This window comes from Parasteatoda tepidariorum, chromosome 8 (assembly GCF_982258835.1).
Source record: "Parasteatoda tepidariorum strain Cologne lab strain chromosome 8, Ptep-v5.0, whole genome shotgun sequence".
In the NCBI taxonomy this organism is placed as follows: Eukaryota; Metazoa; Arthropoda; class Arachnida; order Araneae; family Theridiidae; genus Parasteatoda; species Parasteatoda tepidariorum.
Window position 1 is genome coordinate 36,517,820 of NC_141762.1, and position 17,887 is coordinate 36,535,706.

A 17,887-nucleotide genomic window follows, 5' to 3' on the forward strand; every position below is an offset into this window, starting at 1 on the left:
TAAATAGCATGAATTTGTTAAAAGATCCTGATTTTTAGAAGATCTCTTCAATATCACGTGATTAATCTACAGTGTTTAGTGTTTTGGAGGTAACTTAAAATTATTTGTCATCGTACCTTTCCGTAATTTGTAGTTTATTTTTTTACAACAGAAATTCAAGAATCAATATAATAAGTTACTTAGCAAATTAAGTTTTAAGCCAACCAATTAGTCAAGTTTAAATCATTTCTATTAATTTCTACTATTTATAACAAATATTCCAAAAATTTCTACAAAGCTTCCCCTGTCATCTTTATAATTGTATAAATAAAAAGTATAGTCCCTACAAATATACCCACAACAACTATCAACGTAATTTTGTTACAACAAATATACCCATAGCATTATAATGGCTAGTCAGGTTTTTAAATTATTCAGAATAACGTTTTTGGTAAAAACACCATGATTTCCTTGTAGAAAAATTAACTCGAAACTTCATTGTAGTGCATTGTAGGACATTGCTGGTGAAACTAGGATGAAGACTAGACGAACGAAAATAAAGTGACGATTTAAGCCACCCGGATGTAAGGTGGACCAGGAATCAGTCTCGTACCGGGAGATCCCGGGTTCGAATCCCGCTTTGAACGTAGGGCAATTTCACTCTCTGTTTCATTTGTCTTTAATGTGGTATTAAGGTGACATAGACCCAGCTATATGGTGCCCATGATAAAGTGATTATTAGAAAAGTTTAATACATTAAGAACTACGAGTTTTTTTTTTCTTTTTGGAAAAAGAAAACTGACGAGATATTTTTTTATTGACAAAATTCATTTCATTGAAAAAGTGACGATTGTAAATTCGTCACTTTGACGAAATGTTCATTTGGAGCCTATACAAGGAAACTTTTTCGTCAAAAACGAAGAAAGTTTTGTGAAATTCGAGTATCCATTTTTTACAGTGCATGCGTAGCAAATTTAATTACACTTTCATTTAAAATTAATGGAAATTAATCACATTGAAATTATTGAGGGTATTTGTTCTTAAAAACATAAAATGATATTGTACTATGACTATAAATAATGAGAAAAAAAAATGCTAGATTAAAATGCATTTATCCTTCTATGAATGAATTTTCTCTTTTGGAGAAAATAAAATCACTCGTATATGTCATGAAATTAACGTCCGAAAAATTAATAAAACATATTAGTCACGCCAAAAATACTGAATTCGAACAAAACAAGTAATTTTTCTCAATTTTAAATTATAAAAATATTTAATAGCTCATCCATAAGCTAATGAGGATTTTAAAGGGCACCTTTTAGACACTATGAAGTTTCTACCTCCTTTACACACATAAAGTATGTGATAGCGTTATGTATGCATAACCCCTTATTGGCGACACTCTGTCCGCTTGGCGATGTTGATAACTCCTTCCTGTAACCCTGTGTTGAGAGTAGTCCTTCATCCCTCTGCATCCCGAAATTCATCTGCGCAAAGAGATGAGCAGGTACACGATTCTCCCCATCCGCCCTAGCATGGATGGTTGTGAGGGTGATTAGGTAAAATTTTTGTTCGCATATTTTGCATTTTATTATGCGTTGCATGATTTTATAAAAATAACCGGTAGAAGAGATAATGCTGAAAACATTGATTGTCATTTAAAGAATTTGCATGTGGAATATTTCTGAATAGAAGATGTTAGTATTGTGTGGGTGAGTGCCAAAATTTCTGATCATGATTTTCGATCTTCTGTTGCGAAGTAAATGAAGCATAGATTTGGGGTGCTTTATGTTAAACTCCGATATCTGTCATTTTTATACAAATTAAATTCACTTATAGTGGCTTATCGATTAGTATCCTTTGAGGATCAATTTATTTAATGTATTATGATAAATCTGCATCGGAGCAATGGTTTCATATGTATTTTTATAAAATGGTTTCGGAAAAAAATATTTAAATATCTAGTATGTTTCAATTCTGTTTTTTTTATACTAGAAATTAGTTGCTATAAGCTAAATATTTTATGATAATGAAGTTTGCAATTTTAAAAAACAACTAAATTTTTAGTTAAAAGATTTTTAGTGGAAAAAAATTTCATTAGCAAGGCATTAATTGAAAAGCAAGCAAAATCTAGTTACTGCGCAAATAGTATCATTCGAATAAAATATGTAGTATAAATAATATTTTATATTTTACTATTATTTTATATAACTATAATTTTATATTACTAATATTTTATATAACTGTTATTGTTATTTTTTACCTCTGTCGTTGAGCAGCCGACCCAATTTTTGGGTTTACGACTACTAATGTTCAACTCCGTAACCCCGTAGCCTGTATTTAAAGAATTTTTAAGGAATACTTGTAAATATGAATAAAAATGATAACCAGCTAGCAAAAAATAATTGCTGACTGCTAACAGTGCTCTACAAAAATTAGTATTAAAGTCAGTAAAATTTTATTTGTTTTGTCAACGCTTAATAAAGTTATAAATTATATAATTAGTGTATAAACCTTTTATATAAATCTTTGAATTATTTTATGTTACGATGGTTCAAATGCTTTTAGATCAAATTTATCGAACAAAAAGTTAGATTTAAAAGTATGATTCTCGCTCTAAAAATTATGTACGTGATTCGAACGATTAAATACTATGTATGACTTCAGAAAATCCATAGAAGTTTTCTTCAATATTCTAAATGTAATTAAATGCATACATATCTATATATTTTACTAAAGTAGTTCTAAAGAATTTTAATTAATTCACAATTCAAAATCTTACGAACTAAGAAACATTAATTTAGCAAACATACATTTAATCTAATATGTGTGAAATGATAATCATGAAATATTAATTCAGTAAGCTTCTCCGTATTCGCTTTTCATAAATTCACGCTTTAAAATACTCGAATGGATTATTAAAGTTTTGTTCTCCAATCACATGTTTTTTGCTTTTTAATTTTAACAATCTGTCAAAAGGGAAATGATACTCACATACATAAACGAAATCACAAACAAATATTTATTATCAGAATCACGAATTAAAAAATAACAAAAAAATTCTTTAATTCCGATAACTTTATTTTTACGCTGTTTTTTTTTCCTAACAGTTCACTGCTTTCCACACTGCAAAAATAGAAAATCAAATTACGGTAAAAAGTACCGGCATCTTGATTGCATCATCCGTAAAATCTATATTAAAATATTATATCGTAATTTTTACAGTAATATTTATATAATTAAAGGGATTCGGTATTCTACTGTATTTATTGCTGTAAAAATTACGATAAATCAGATTTTTTTATTTCGTCGCATGTTTTGGTAAAAACGAACTTTACTGTAAAAAGTAGCATGTACTTTTTACCGTAATTTGATCCAAAATTTTTTGCCCTGTGGAAACTAAAAAAATTGCATCGAGAACTATTTTCTAGTCCTACTTAGTGTAATCAATGTTTTTTAATTCGAATATGTATTAAGGTATTTAGAAACGTGGGTAGTTTTCCTTTAAAATGCAGAATAAAAGGACTAAAGTTTTCATAAAATACCATTATGAAAATTGAAAAATTGAGCTTAGCATGTGGGACAGGTAGACGAATTTTAGCATAATTTCATAAATGGAGATGAGAGAGAGATCCAGTGATTTGTTTATTAGTAACAGCCACTTGGGTGCCGAGATAGGGGTAACAGGGATTGAACTACCACAACCGATGAGGTTATCGATTAATCGATGTAGTTTCCGGCACCGAAATAGAGACCTTGATGCCTGATTTCGAGAGAGCAGAAAACATGCGTTCTGAACACTTTTTTTTGTTGCCCTAAACACGGCTATAGATCTCCTTCTTTGCATTAAAGTTTTGTAATATTCAGAATCAAATTCCTAATTATAGAGTATTCATACTTTTTTAATTTTCCTGTCAGCCTATTACCTATTTGTTAACTGGGATACAAATAGGTAATTCATCATGTGACGAAGTGATGATCTTTAAAATTGCAACATTAAAAACATTTAATTCTTAGTTCTTTTAAAAATACTGTGAATTTTTCCGCACTGATTAACTAACTAAGTAGTTAAATGTTGTTAATTTAATGCCATCTTCTTTCTGTGCTCTATTTTCTAAGTTCTGCTCTAATTTTTTTATTTATTATTATTATTATTTGAAACGTGATAAAATAGTTTTCCTAATACAGTTTTTAGAACAGGGCAACGAATACTTTAAAATAAAGAATTATAGTTTAAAATAAATAAATAATTAGTCTGAAAAGTAGAAATAATTTATCGCTGGTATTTAAACTTGTCAATAGCAACAGTGATACTCAAACATTCTACATCAAAACTATTTATTTTTAATTTATAAATTTATTTCCACTTCTCATTGCACATCCCTTTATCTTTCTGGAAACGAAAGGAATTTCATCCACTTATTTGTGCTTTGAGTAATAACATTTTCTCGTGAATTAAACTCGTTATTTTTTTTAATATATTATTTTCACATTATTTACAGTCTTCAATATAACTAAGCACAATATTGTAGATATTTATATAAAGCAAATCCTTTTTACTTAGTGTATTTAATGCAGTTTAAACTCCATGACTAAAAGTCACCACATGACTGTCAAATAAATAAATAATAATATCAAAACACCTAAAAAGGGAATAGCATCATAATGAATATTTTGATAAGTACACAAATTTTTACAGTAAGTATTAGATATTATTTATTCACAAATTTAAAAGCTTTTTCAATGCATTTCACTTTCAATAAAAAATCTAGTTAATTTTATAATTTTCTACTGGTAAATTCTACTGATAGTAATTATCTAATTTTTAAATGAATACCCTTTTTACTGCCTAAAATATTGTAGGAAAACTTGCATATAAATCTACTCAGCAAACATGTTAAAACCTTGAATAGAAAATTATAAATTATTACTGAATGTAACATTTCTTGCTTTAAATACTTTTAAATGTAGCATATTGGAATTCTACTATGATTTTGATTCAATTTGTTAAGTTTTTTAAGAAATATAGTGAATGACTTAAAATAAATAAAACAAATTACTGTAAAATTGCATACATAAAAAAATATTATGTCTTAAACTATTAAAAATGAGCCTAAAAACTAAAAGAATTTAAACACATGCTTAATAAATTTTCCAAATTAGTATAATGTATTTAACCTTCAAAAATGTATTTTATGAAAAAATATAAAATATGCCTAATCCTGGAATAAATCTATTATTTGAAGTTGAACCCCAAAATCGTAAGACAAACCGCCTGCTTATCACGACTAATATGCTTTGTTTACAGCTTACTATAAATCAATCTACTTTTATATATCCTGCTTAAGATATCAAAACTACATGAAAAGCCTTTATCTTTTTATCACATTTTGCTGTCTAACAATTGTGAAGTTTGTTAATGAGTAAACTCCTTTGTTATATATCACTGATATAAGTGCTTGCATTGTCCGTACCTTTTTTTAATATTGACTTAGCTTTCTCAGTTTTCAAAATCTAAACTCATTTGTAAAAATAGTACCTAATAAATGTAATATTTAAAAGAGTTGAGTTCCTCCTGTACCATAAATTTCTTAGGACTATGTTAGTGGAAATGTTTTGTTGATATTTATATAAAAATTACATTATAGATTTTTTAAAAATATGTTAGTTTAAAGTGATGGTTATCAATTATTAATGTATTGTAATTCGGAGGAATAGAGTTTATTCTTTCAAGAAATTCTTATAACTTTAACATGCAAAACACGCTCTACGTTATATCATAACTTTAGAAAAAAAATATGTAAGCAAATTGTCTCAGTGAACATTTATAACCAGGTTGAAAATTCTTTTTTAAAGACAAAGCCTCTTAACAATTTTGTAATATATTCATCAGTCAAAACATTTGCAGAGATGTATTTATTTCATGCAGTGAATTCTAAAATCGAATCTCATTTCTGGTAGTGTTCTAATTTCTATTAATGCAAAGATATGAATGCAAAAAAAACCTCTTTTTAAAACCGAATGAATAGAGTTTGAATTTAATACAGCAATATTAAGTAGCAATTTAAGTAGCAATTTAATACAATATGAAAAGTAGTCATTAATTGAACAAGTTTAAAATTGCTCACGAGAAAATGTGGTGACTGAGATGAAATTTAAATTATGAACATTAAAAGTTGAGCTCAAACAGATGTCCTTTCTAAGTTTTTTACTTATGTTATTTTTGTTATTATTTTTTTTTTAATTTTTAATCTGCATGATAAATTTATTATTATTATGAAAAAACTAAATTAATACTTAAATGTAGTTCAAATTATAGAAAGGAAAAAACAGGGAGACATTTTTCCTTTAGAAAATCAGCAGAAAAGGAAAGTCAGGTTGTTAGTAATTTTCTTAAAATTACGAATGTCAGATACTCTTGCGTAAGAAATACGTAACTTCTTGCAAACCAGCATTTAATCTTAGTAAATAAATCACGCACTTATTTACAGCAAGAAAGTGATAAAATTTAAAGTGACAGCTGCAACTGTTCTTTTCGCTTTAACTACGTGATTTATTATCGATAACGATTCTAAATGCGAAGACTGTGCAACAAATTTATAAATAAAAATGAATAATGACAAAGCAACCTGCACTTCCTTGCAAAGTTAAAGGTAATTTAAAAGGAAAAGAATAATTCCGCTTCTTTCTCCCTAATAATTATTATTACAATCCTTATAAGCATTAGTATTATTAATAGAAATAATAAAATTTTTAATTACTATCGCAATCGAAATGTAGCGTTATAAGAAAATATATTAGAATAAAATTTATTTATTTCCTCGTTATTGCCTAAACAATTGAAAGATTAATCATGTAATTAGAAATGGGATTACGGAGTCTACTGATGAAATGATTGTTTGGTCTTTCTCTTTGGAACAATTGGCATTGCACCAATTTGGCATTTGACACAAGTAGGAAATACTTATTCTGTGTAATGGATACGTTGTAGTTTTTTGTTGTGGTCCGTTTACTTTATCTCTTGCAATTAAGCAAATTGAAAATTTTCTCCTGAATAGGTGTAAGTGGTAAATAAGCTCTTTTTTGCACAATTTTCCTAAAAGGAAGGTTTAACTGTTTGACCTTCAAAAGATAAGCTAAAATAATACTTGTCACTTATTAGTTTCTTTATTTGGTTTTAATTTTTTATTATTATTATCTATACATAATAATAAACGCGGCTGTGTGCGTGTGTGTGTGTGTGTCTGTAATCACAATATATCGCCCCAGAAGCCTCGCCCGGGCACGAAACTCGGCCCATAATTGTGTTTTGACATAATGAAGAAGTATTTTTTTTCTTTTTCAAAAATTTTGATTAGTTATTTAGTTATCAGTCATTTTGTAAGTCTATGCTTTTCGTCTGCTTTTTCGTCTTCAAAGAGCCATATTCAAAAAACTATTAAAAAATGCATATACTTTTCCCCACTCTTATAAATGTATGCTAATGCGAACCTCACAATTGAAATATTAATTTTCGACAACTTAAACCAATAATATACGAAGGAATTAATAATAATTAAATTATAAAGTTCGCATTAGTTTACATTTATTAAAGTGGAGAAAAGTTTAACTTTTGTATTAAAAATGTGGCAACATATTCGATACGTAAATAGAACGCTTCGCTTTGATATATTTGTCGCTGTTCATAATTGTTATAATAAGTTTTTCTTCTTCTTTCCACGCTCTATTTTTTTTTCTTAAGCGAAGACGATAATTTTTATAGCGATATTGTAGTACTTTGTACAACTAAAAATTCTTTTCACAACACTTTAAAAATATTTACTTTATTTTCTTTATATATACAGAGAACAGTCGGCAAAGAATTCGATTAGGTTGAAAAACATTTCGCTAAAAAGGAACGAATTCCAAAAGAAAAAATAAACAACTTAAAGAATAAAAATGCTGATGCCAGCCAATTTTTTGAAAGTTAACTTAGAAATAACAAACCAAACGATGTTAAATAACAAACCAAACGATGTTAACAAAATGACGTAGAAAGCGCAACTAGATCAAAATTATACAAGCACAACTAGATCAAATTATAATACCTGAGTGCTTGACGTAACATATATAGAAATAGAATTTGATACTATAAAAAATTATATAGAAATAGAAATTGATACCATAAAAAATTTATTCGTTTTCGTGTTCTTTTCATGTATTTAGCATTTTAGTTTTTTTTTTCTTAAGCGTTGTAGCTATATAATTTCAAACATCCTCAAGAGCTATAACACATCTGCAGCAGAACTGGATATGAAGACAAAATTGCTGGACAGGAACACTTTAGGTCTGGTTTCTTAGGACAAGCGCCTTATCTGGGCGTCAGCGGGACGTCAACGTCGCGCTGACGCCAACAAAATACTGGTTTGTTAGCTCAAGGCCTGGTTTCTTAGAACTAGCGCCTTATCTGGGCGTCAGCGGAAAGTTGACGTAGAGCTGACGCCAAAAAAATACTTTTTTGTTAGCTCAGCGTGAGCAGTCGGTCCAACGCAGACATTAACTCTCATTACGCATGCGTTAATAACGTAAACAAATATTTATTTTGAATTTGTATTGATTTTGTGATTGTCGACCAGTGTTTTAGAGAACAAATAATGACTTTGTCCAAGAAAAAACACATTATAGCTGAGCTAAATGAAGAGTGCTATGCTTAATGAAGAAGCTATGTTTAATGTCAAAGTCAAAATCTTTTCTGATTTTAATGTGCTGTTAGATGTAGTCCGCCATTGCTTCTGTGGTTAACGTCACGTTGTAATCCAACTGCAGTTGAGTTGGACGGCAATTGTAGTTCAAGATGAGCGTTCGATGACGTATACTATCAAACTCACAAATGGACCAATCAGAGGTTAGCGCTGATTTCCAGCTGACGGCGTCCTGTCCTAAGAAACCAGGCCTTTTAATTGTCCACTAATCTTCAGATTTCCTGCTATGTTTTAAAAAACTTTATTTGTGAAAACCTTCAGAGTGGCGGACAGCTGGCCGCCTTAGGTGGCTAGTTATTATAATAAAGAGAGAGAGGGAGACGATTTTCTTAAATTTTTACATAAATATAAGAACATAATTAAAACCTAAACAGGGAGTTTTTGGAGGTTTCTTACAAGGGAGACTAGGGAAGTGGGACTCGCCAATTTTGAAATAAACTAGTGGGATGCATGCCTTTTGAGGAACACTTTTAGGGGGCAACATTCGTTTCAGCCAATAGAAGGTCCTATGAGAGATAGAAATTAATTCAATATGTAAGAAAAATCGGTATTTTATTACTTCAATGCAGACTATTAGTTATTGTAATTATACTATACTCCAATTAATTTTGTGGTACTTTCACGTACTATATAATGCATATTTATTGTCAAAATTGATTTCGAAAATTTTATATATCTGTAGTTTTTCAGAAAAACCTGTTAGGTTAATTTAAAAAAAAAAATTGCCAACAATTTTTTAAATTTTTTTTTTAAAAATTTTTCAAATTAACTGGAGTATGAAATTGGAAATTAATTTATTAATTAATAATTTATTAATTATTTATTAATTCGTTAATTAATTTGGTAATTAATTAATTAACCAATTAATTGCAAATTAATTGGAGTATGAGATAATTACAATAGCTTATAGTCTGCATCGAAGTAATAAAATACCGATTTTTCTATATATTGAATTATTTTTTATCTCTCATAGGACCTTCTATGAGCCGAAACGAATGTTGCCCCCCAAAATTATTCTGCATAAGGCATACATCCCACTAGTTTATTTCAAAATTGGCGAGTCACACTTCCCTAGTCTCCCTTGTTAGACTTAGAGTAGAGATTAAGCAATTCAAGAATAATTTGGCAGAATATTAAGTTTAGAAATTTAAATTTTTTAAATATCTCAGCGCTAAATTTGTCGATGAACTGTTTTCGAATTATACACAAAATACTTTCTTCATTACTTATTAAAAATACTTTTTTAAAAAAAGCACACATCGTGTTTTTGGTTTTAGTGAGAAATTTCAAAAATTGTTGAACTGGGTTAAAAAAAGAAATACAAAATTTATAAGAAGGGGGAATATAATTTTTCAATAATAATAAAAATATAGCGTTAAAGTTAAATCGACTTATTTAAACAAAGATTTGAGGTTTTTAATTGATTTAGTTGAATTGAAGCTACGCTGACGAAGCTATTGGTGATGGTCAAGGATTCTTAATAATGATCCAATAATAATAATGTTGCAAGCGCGCACTACACCACCACAATCTAGGTCAGATGATGGTAGCAGTCTACCGAACTCAGCTCCACTCTCCCCTTCCGTCCAATCTCACGTGAAATGTTCTGGCTTCAGAACCACCGAGGACTTAACTTTAGAATAAATTTTGAACCATTATGACGCGGTCGAGGAAAATGCAGTCTCATCAAACACCCAGCTTTTTATTACGGGCAATCAAACCTCAATCCGTGGTAGACTATTTGAAATATCTATTATGCCTAAGAATAATGTTCATAAAAATATATAATTTTACTGACAATTAACTAATAAAAACTTTTTTATATCATTTTTTTATGATATGCCAAATAAGTAGTTAATAATTTTTGTAAAACGTTAAATTTCCTGTTAAGAAGTTAATTTTAAGAGAAAATTTTGGAAACCAACTAAAAAGATAACAGCTCTGTTTTTATACTTATTAACTGAATCAGTAAATCAATTATTTACGTTACTTTAGAATAGTTTGGCGTTGCGTTTGTCTATAAGGAAAACGAATTGAAATATATATTTTTTTACATGATTTTGATGCGATGGAAAGCAAACTATATTTTCGAGAAACTTCACCCTAAGTCGATTCTTGTATTTTTCCTTAGGCGAATTTTGAAGGTTCCGTATCTTCCTAACTACGTTAGATGCAGGAACTCAACCTCAAGCTATTATTTTTCAAAAGGAAGTTTAAAATTGTACTTTAAACTTACTTATCCTTACTGCTATTAAATATATTATCTTAATTTTTATACCATTTTTCAATTAGTAGCTTCCTTGTGGTTTATCAACTCAAAAGTAATAGTTATTCCGTTTTATTTTTTATGTACCAATAACTTACTTTTAAAGAAAAATATTTAATTAGCAATTTATTTTTACTTTCATCTGAATAATATTAAACATATAACGCAATTTTATGCCGCATAAATTTCACTTAGGTGCATGCAATATCCTCAGAATAAACTCATTTTTATAACAACTTCCGAAAACTCTTGAAATATTTCTTTGATTTTCACCCCAGTGACTTCTCGTTGGATAAACGCCAACGTTCCATTGTTAAGACTGAGTGTTCTCTCCCACTTTTGTTATCAATTTAAAATCTCAAGCAATTTTCTTCCGCTTTATATTCAAAGAAAAGTGTTTCCTACTTTTACCTGCGGTTTATTTACTTATTTTAATTTGGAACATTGTCGCACGAAAGAGCAATAGCATGCAGAAAATATGCATTGACATTTCGTAGTGTTTTGAAACTCTATTTATTAAAGAAAAATGTACTGTACGCTTAAAAGATATTGTGTTTTTCGGATTTTTATGAATTTTGTTTTTTTTTTATGAAAAAATGGATTTTTTTTATAGTAAATAAATATGTTATTAAATCATATGTTGCCCAATCTGGTCCAATACCTTTTGCCACCGTTCTGACAGTAGCATGATTCTACGAGCATAAAATTTTGTGCTTTGCTGGCAAAAAACTCCAGGTAGTTTTTGGCTTTTTATTTTAATCTACTAAATATTGTAAACGGTTAGCCTAAAATGCTTTGTAGCGACCGAAGCATTGTTGTTCACAGATTACTTCTTAGCCCCAGATATGATGGGCTTTAAAAGCGGATAATTTTCTTAAAATTTGAGGAGAAAATCGCAGACCTGAACATTACAGCATAAATTTATTTTCCTAAGAACATGAGGAACCCATGTGTCGAGCTTTGAGATTAAACCTTTATGTTTTTCAAATGAGCGGAAGCATTCAATAAATTTAATATCTTAGTGATTTAACGCGTTGTTATTCACCGGTTTTCATCATTTGATGCCTTTTTGGTGTATTCATCAGCTTAATCTGACATGGTGCATCTTAATCGAAATATTGCTGAATTGAAATTTGCTAACTAGTTATGGTACTAGCGTACTGCCAATACATATTCTCCATACACATCGGATCTTTTTTTCTTGCTCGAAAAGTATTTTTGACTAAATATGCTTGAAAATTCTGCTTATCACTTTCCATATTTGAAAAGACACCAACCCAAAACTACTGCATAGAATCAATCGAACTTTGCAGCTATACCAGCTGTCAAAATAAATAATGATTATGAGGCTTTGGTTTGAAGTTGGCTGTGAAAGAAATATATTAAGTTGTCTGTTGGAAAAAATAACGAAATTACTTTCCGAACAACCCAATAGAATATTTTTATAATTTTGTGATCGGATTTTTATGCGCGAGTATGCAATTTTAATTGTTCGAGTGTTTAACTTTAAATATGCTAATAAATTTATTATACAATCTTTTAAGTAACGCAAGCGCACACGAAAACGCTCTTTTCTCTGAATAAACGTACCTTTTATTTATTTATTTATTTATTAATTTTTTGACGTATATTGATAGATATAATCTTTGATCCTCAAAAATATGTGAGGATGCTACAATCTGAAAAATATATTTCCGAAAATTTATTCGAAAGTATTAACCTCTTAAATTTAATTTCACTTATTAGGAGTTTTGATATATTTCTATAACTGTTAATATATTTCTATAACTAAGCTAATCTGAAAATGTATGCAGACAATAATAAAAAAACGTATCCAAGGATAACTATATGGAAAAAAAATGTTTATTACGTACATAGATATAATTCTTATTTTATTTTTATTTAAATAATAATTGTGAAAATTTTTATTTCATACATGAACTGTTAAGGTATGCAAATTTTTACATTAAGATAAACTGGAAATTTCAGTTGACAAAATCTAAAATTTAAACAGTTGAAGCAATGCTTAATACAATTTAGATTATGAAATAATTTTGGATTCCAGGACATTCATTTGAGGCAATGAAATTGCTTGCAGAGTCGCAAAATCTACTCACAATTTAAACGACATACAAATCTGTTTCAGATAAAATGAAAAAATTACTTTGTTAAAGACAGATATGTAAGATACAAATTTAAGGCGCGGCTACATTTATATATGACCTCAGAAACCATACAAATGTGTTTAAATCATTGGAAAAAAATTCTTTAAATAATTGTTATAGAAATGCTGCTGTTACGAAAGGCAACCAGAAATTATCTTGCTTTCTGATAAAATAATGTACATAATGTAATTATAATTGTACATTAGTTATATATCAAAAGAATTAGTGTTTGGATATTAATAAATATTTCAATTACAGTCATTCAATTTTAAATTTCTTAAATACAAGATTTTTTTTAAATTTATTTAATATGTTTTTAATGTATGATATTGACGAAACACTTATTTATTTATTGCATTTTAAATGTATGATACTAAAGAAACGCTTATCTTACGAAGAATAACTTAGAAAAATTGAATTTTTGCATGTATTAATTTTCTGACTTAGATTTATTCTTAATTTAGCATTTATATAACAATTTTGTTAACTTTCAATACACATCACGAGAGGGTGTTGAATTACTATGATTACATTTATTCAATGACTCCTTTGAAATAAATATTGAATAATTTAAATAGTATTAGTAAGAAACTATAAATATTTTTGTTATAGCATAATTGATAAATAATATTAGGTATTATTATTATATTTATTCATATCTCTGATTATATGTTTGACCTAAAAGAAGTCTGATAAAGAATAAAAGAAATCTGATTTAAATTAAAACGATCCGATTTAAATCATAAATGTTGGTTTTTAAGAAAATGGTTCCAATTCTGAGTTCATTCTATTATTCCTCATAAAGATGAAAAGCAACCATTTCTGTGTGACGGGGTCTTCAGATTCGAGTCATGATCATGACCCGAAAATGAAAGGAGGTAGAAATGCGTCGAAAGTAATAAACAGAGAATTCATATTTGTTCCGTCGTTTCTCTTTAAAAATTGTCTTGTTTGTAAACAAAATACTTTTAAATCAACCATGCTTCTCATTTTTTTCTTAACATTGAAAATATAAAAAGAAATAGTTATATTTTATTTAATTTTCAGCAATTTAAATTTATTTATAATTTATATGTTTTTTATTTCAAATTCAATTTAAAATCAAAACATATTAAAATCCTAAGAGATTTTTAATAAAATGTGTCCATAATTTATGTTTATGCATAAACCCATTATTATTTTTAATGCGAATTACAATTTGGAAAGGTAATATTTTAACAACAAAGATACTTTAAGTTTTTTCGAACAGAAATTTTAGTGTCCGGATTATATAGACACGTAGATTTATTTTACGCGAGAATTTTTTAAAACAATTTGTTTTTAAAAACCTAAATATTATGTGCGTGTGTTAAAATGGAATGAATAGATTTGTTGGAATGACATAAGAATCAGCATGCGCTAATACATGCCATGATATTGAATGACATGAGCATGTGTTAAGAACGTAAAGAACAATTCAATGTCACAAGAACGTTTTAAAGCTGCTGGAATTAAATCATCGAAAAAATGTAGACTTCATTTCTATTCCAGTAAAAATATCATTTCATTTAAATCAAATACTTTATTATCTTTTTATGTCATCAGTACTGTGAAGTAACGTTTCGAAAGAATTGAATACAAAGCGGATAAAAAAAAAGTTATTTTAATAAACTATTCCATGAACAGTATGTTATAATTATGATCCGATGATATGAACAGTATGGTATAATTCTTACGAATAATATTTTCAATAAAATTAATATTAATGAATCATGATGTCGTATTTCATTTCAAATTTGTATGACAACTTCATTATTAAATCTAATTTAATAATATATTTTATTATTTATAAAAATTTATTTCTTTACTAAAAAATACATTATTATTTTTTATTTTTATATTTATGATTTAAATACATTTTGATAGCTTTGATAACGAAGGGATCAACAATGATACTCTATAAGAAAAAAAACTAATCCAGTTAAAAGTGTTAAGTTGACCACCTCTGTAAGTTGATCTTAATGATGGACTTAATGATCAAGTACCAAACTGGCAAAAACTATAAATTTTCCCTTTATAGGCTGACCACTTGTCTATATGGAACATTGTATTGTTGCTCTATAAGTGGTCAACTTACATAGATTTCAATATGCTAAAATTGCAGAACAACAATTTTTCCAAGGCATTTCTTATCTGCATATTGAATAAAAGTGTATTTAATTGTTCACAAAAATTTCTATAGTGTATATTAATACGAAACATCCCTAAATTAGTTCCATTTTAATATTTTATTCAATTATTATTAATAATATTCATTCCTTTAGAGTTCATTCCATCATATATTATGATTTAAATAAGGACATTGAAACTTCAACATAAATGCTACATTAATAAATCCAAACATGTAATCGATAGTACCCTTTAAAGCAATTTAAATTGAGTGTTGCCATTTCAAGAAATAAAAACTTTTAAAAGTTTTGCGCTTAACTGAAATCCTATTCATTTTGAAGCCTTGCATAGCAATAGCCTCATTTTCCAGCCTTGCATGAAAACGATGAATCGTTCGACTCGAAACAGAGGGCGCGTTCCGCGTGAGTATCGAGAAGAGTTGTGTTGTTTTTATTTGCATTCTCTGATTTCTGGAGCTCATGGGCTTGTGCCGTCAGCAGAGCGCAAAACCACGCCGCATTCCATCGATCGGCGGTTTAAGTGGAAAAATGTCTTTTACAGAGGGCTTGTGTGATCTAAAAGAAAAATCGAAGCTGGCGCCTACATTTCTCGTCTCTTAGAAGGCGGAGAGGTGAGGATATGTTTGTTGTTCTTAAGTGTCAAAGACTTTGCCTTCTAAATTAAGGAAAGATATTCTAAGCTATACTACCGCTAACGATCTAATTATTCCAGAACTCTGGAAGAGCAAAAATTAATGTAATTTTTCATTTTATCATTTAATTATGACAATGAGATTCACGAATGGACTACCGTTTTTCTGCTGTGTCCTAAGAAAATGAATAACTTAAGACATCATAATTTCGTTTATATTATTATACACGGAGAAAAAATGTGGTGAAATTACCATACTGTATGGTAATGACATTTCTGGTAAAAAAAAACATAATTCTAGTTAATAAAACCGAAATATACTACATTTAATGCGTTTTATCCCAACTTTAAATATTGAAGCAATAGAAAAAGTGACATTATGGCAAAAAATGGTATGACATATTAGATTAAATTTAGTGACCATTTTCTACAATTAATCCTTATTTCATTCTGAAAATTCCTAACTATCCTTACAATGAACTATCCCTTGCTGAAATGATTGCCCTACCACAATCAATAATTTTGGAAATACATACTATCTTACAAATGTAACGCTAAGCGGTATAACAATTCAGTTGATAATTTTTCCGTTCATATGGTAACAGTTTACATAATAACTCAGGTAATCAAAATTATAGATCTTATTATCACTCGTTTAGTAACAAATACAAAACTGAAAAGTAATTTTGACCGAATAAATAGTTTTTAATAGTTAGCTCTACGGTACCGTGATAAAATTACCAAATTTGATCATATATTATAAAACCATACTTTGTTGTTAATTTTTTTTAAGCTATTACCATAGCGCTTCGGTAAAAATTACCAAGCTTTTCGATGTTCCCATAGAGCCAGAAAAAGAAAAAAATTTAACTATATTTTTTTTACACACAGTATAAATAGGGTTTTTTCTTTCTTTTAATTATTATTGTACTTTTTGTATTACTACTTTTTTTCTATTTTCTTTTTCTTTCAAATTTTATATTGCTATTTAATTTTTATATTTAATATGATCATAACATTAATGGTCCTTAGAAGTGAAAAATTTTGCGTTTAAAGGCCCGACTTAAAAAATCACTTAAAATGTATAATGAATCTTATGTTCGGAAGCTATAGTTATAACTTTTTCTCGTGGAGCACCTGGAGACGTTATGTTAACTGCTTTATTTTCTATCCCGATTATATAATTAAACAGAAAAAATTTCCACATATTTGTTGTTAAAAATACTTTTTGTTAAAGAAAATGTTCAATGTTTAGAATTTTAATAATTTATTTTTCGAATTCCACTAAGAATAGTAAGAATGTAAGGTCCTGGACAAATGACCAACTTGCCCAATTTTATAACGGCTTTGGTGATGATCCTATGAATTTTTTTTATTGAGCTATAACCTGCTACCTATAAATAACTGATAACCAATGAAGCTATAAATTACTGATAATAGGGGCTAACAAACTATGTTACAAGTGCTTAAGACATAAGATTTTTTTCTTAATACGTGCCCTTCGCCTTAAAATGTTCTAAAAATTCCGAAAGAAAAGTATTTGCAGAAAAATACTGAGTAACATTTATTTGCAGAAAATATATTTATTGAAAAAAACTATATGCAAGGCAAGAACTATATGAAGCCTTTTCTTAATCAGATTTTTAAACAAATCTATTTTCTTCAGACTGCCAGACTAAAAAATATAGCCTTTTAAAAATACATAATTATACTTGCAATGTATGAAAACCTATTTAATGCTTTTGTATGTGATGAATTTAATTCATTTTAAAAAATCTTCACTGTATCCCTTTAGAAAATTATCTTCATAGTATTATTACATGGTAAATACCCAAGTAAATACACAAAAATTATTTTTTAAAAAAACACGAACAAATTATTAAAAATTATACGTTTTATCAATATTTGATAATTTCTATTCTTAAATTTTGGGTTTC

General features: G+C 28.2%; 1 protein-coding gene across 11 annotated transcripts in view; it reads left to right on the forward strand.

The window, feature by feature from the left end:
* The first annotated feature begins 1,423 nt into the window (after positions 1 to 1,423).
* Positions 1,424 to 17,887, forward strand: part of LOC107456648 (1-phosphatidylinositol 4,5-bisphosphate phosphodiesterase) — an 85,897-nt gene continuing 69,433 nt past the window's right edge. For 6 of the 11 annotated variants that reach the window (XM_016074562.4, XM_016074565.4, XM_016074566.4 and 3 more), the window contains exon 1: positions 1,426 to 1,691. The gene's annotated coding sequence lies outside the window, so the exon portion shown is untranslated. Of the gene's footprint in view, positions 1,692 to 15,757; positions 15,931 to 17,887 lie in introns of those variants that run through there. The other 5 variants (XM_016074564.4, XM_071181512.2, XM_071181516.2 and 2 more) reach the window with 3 other exon arrangements.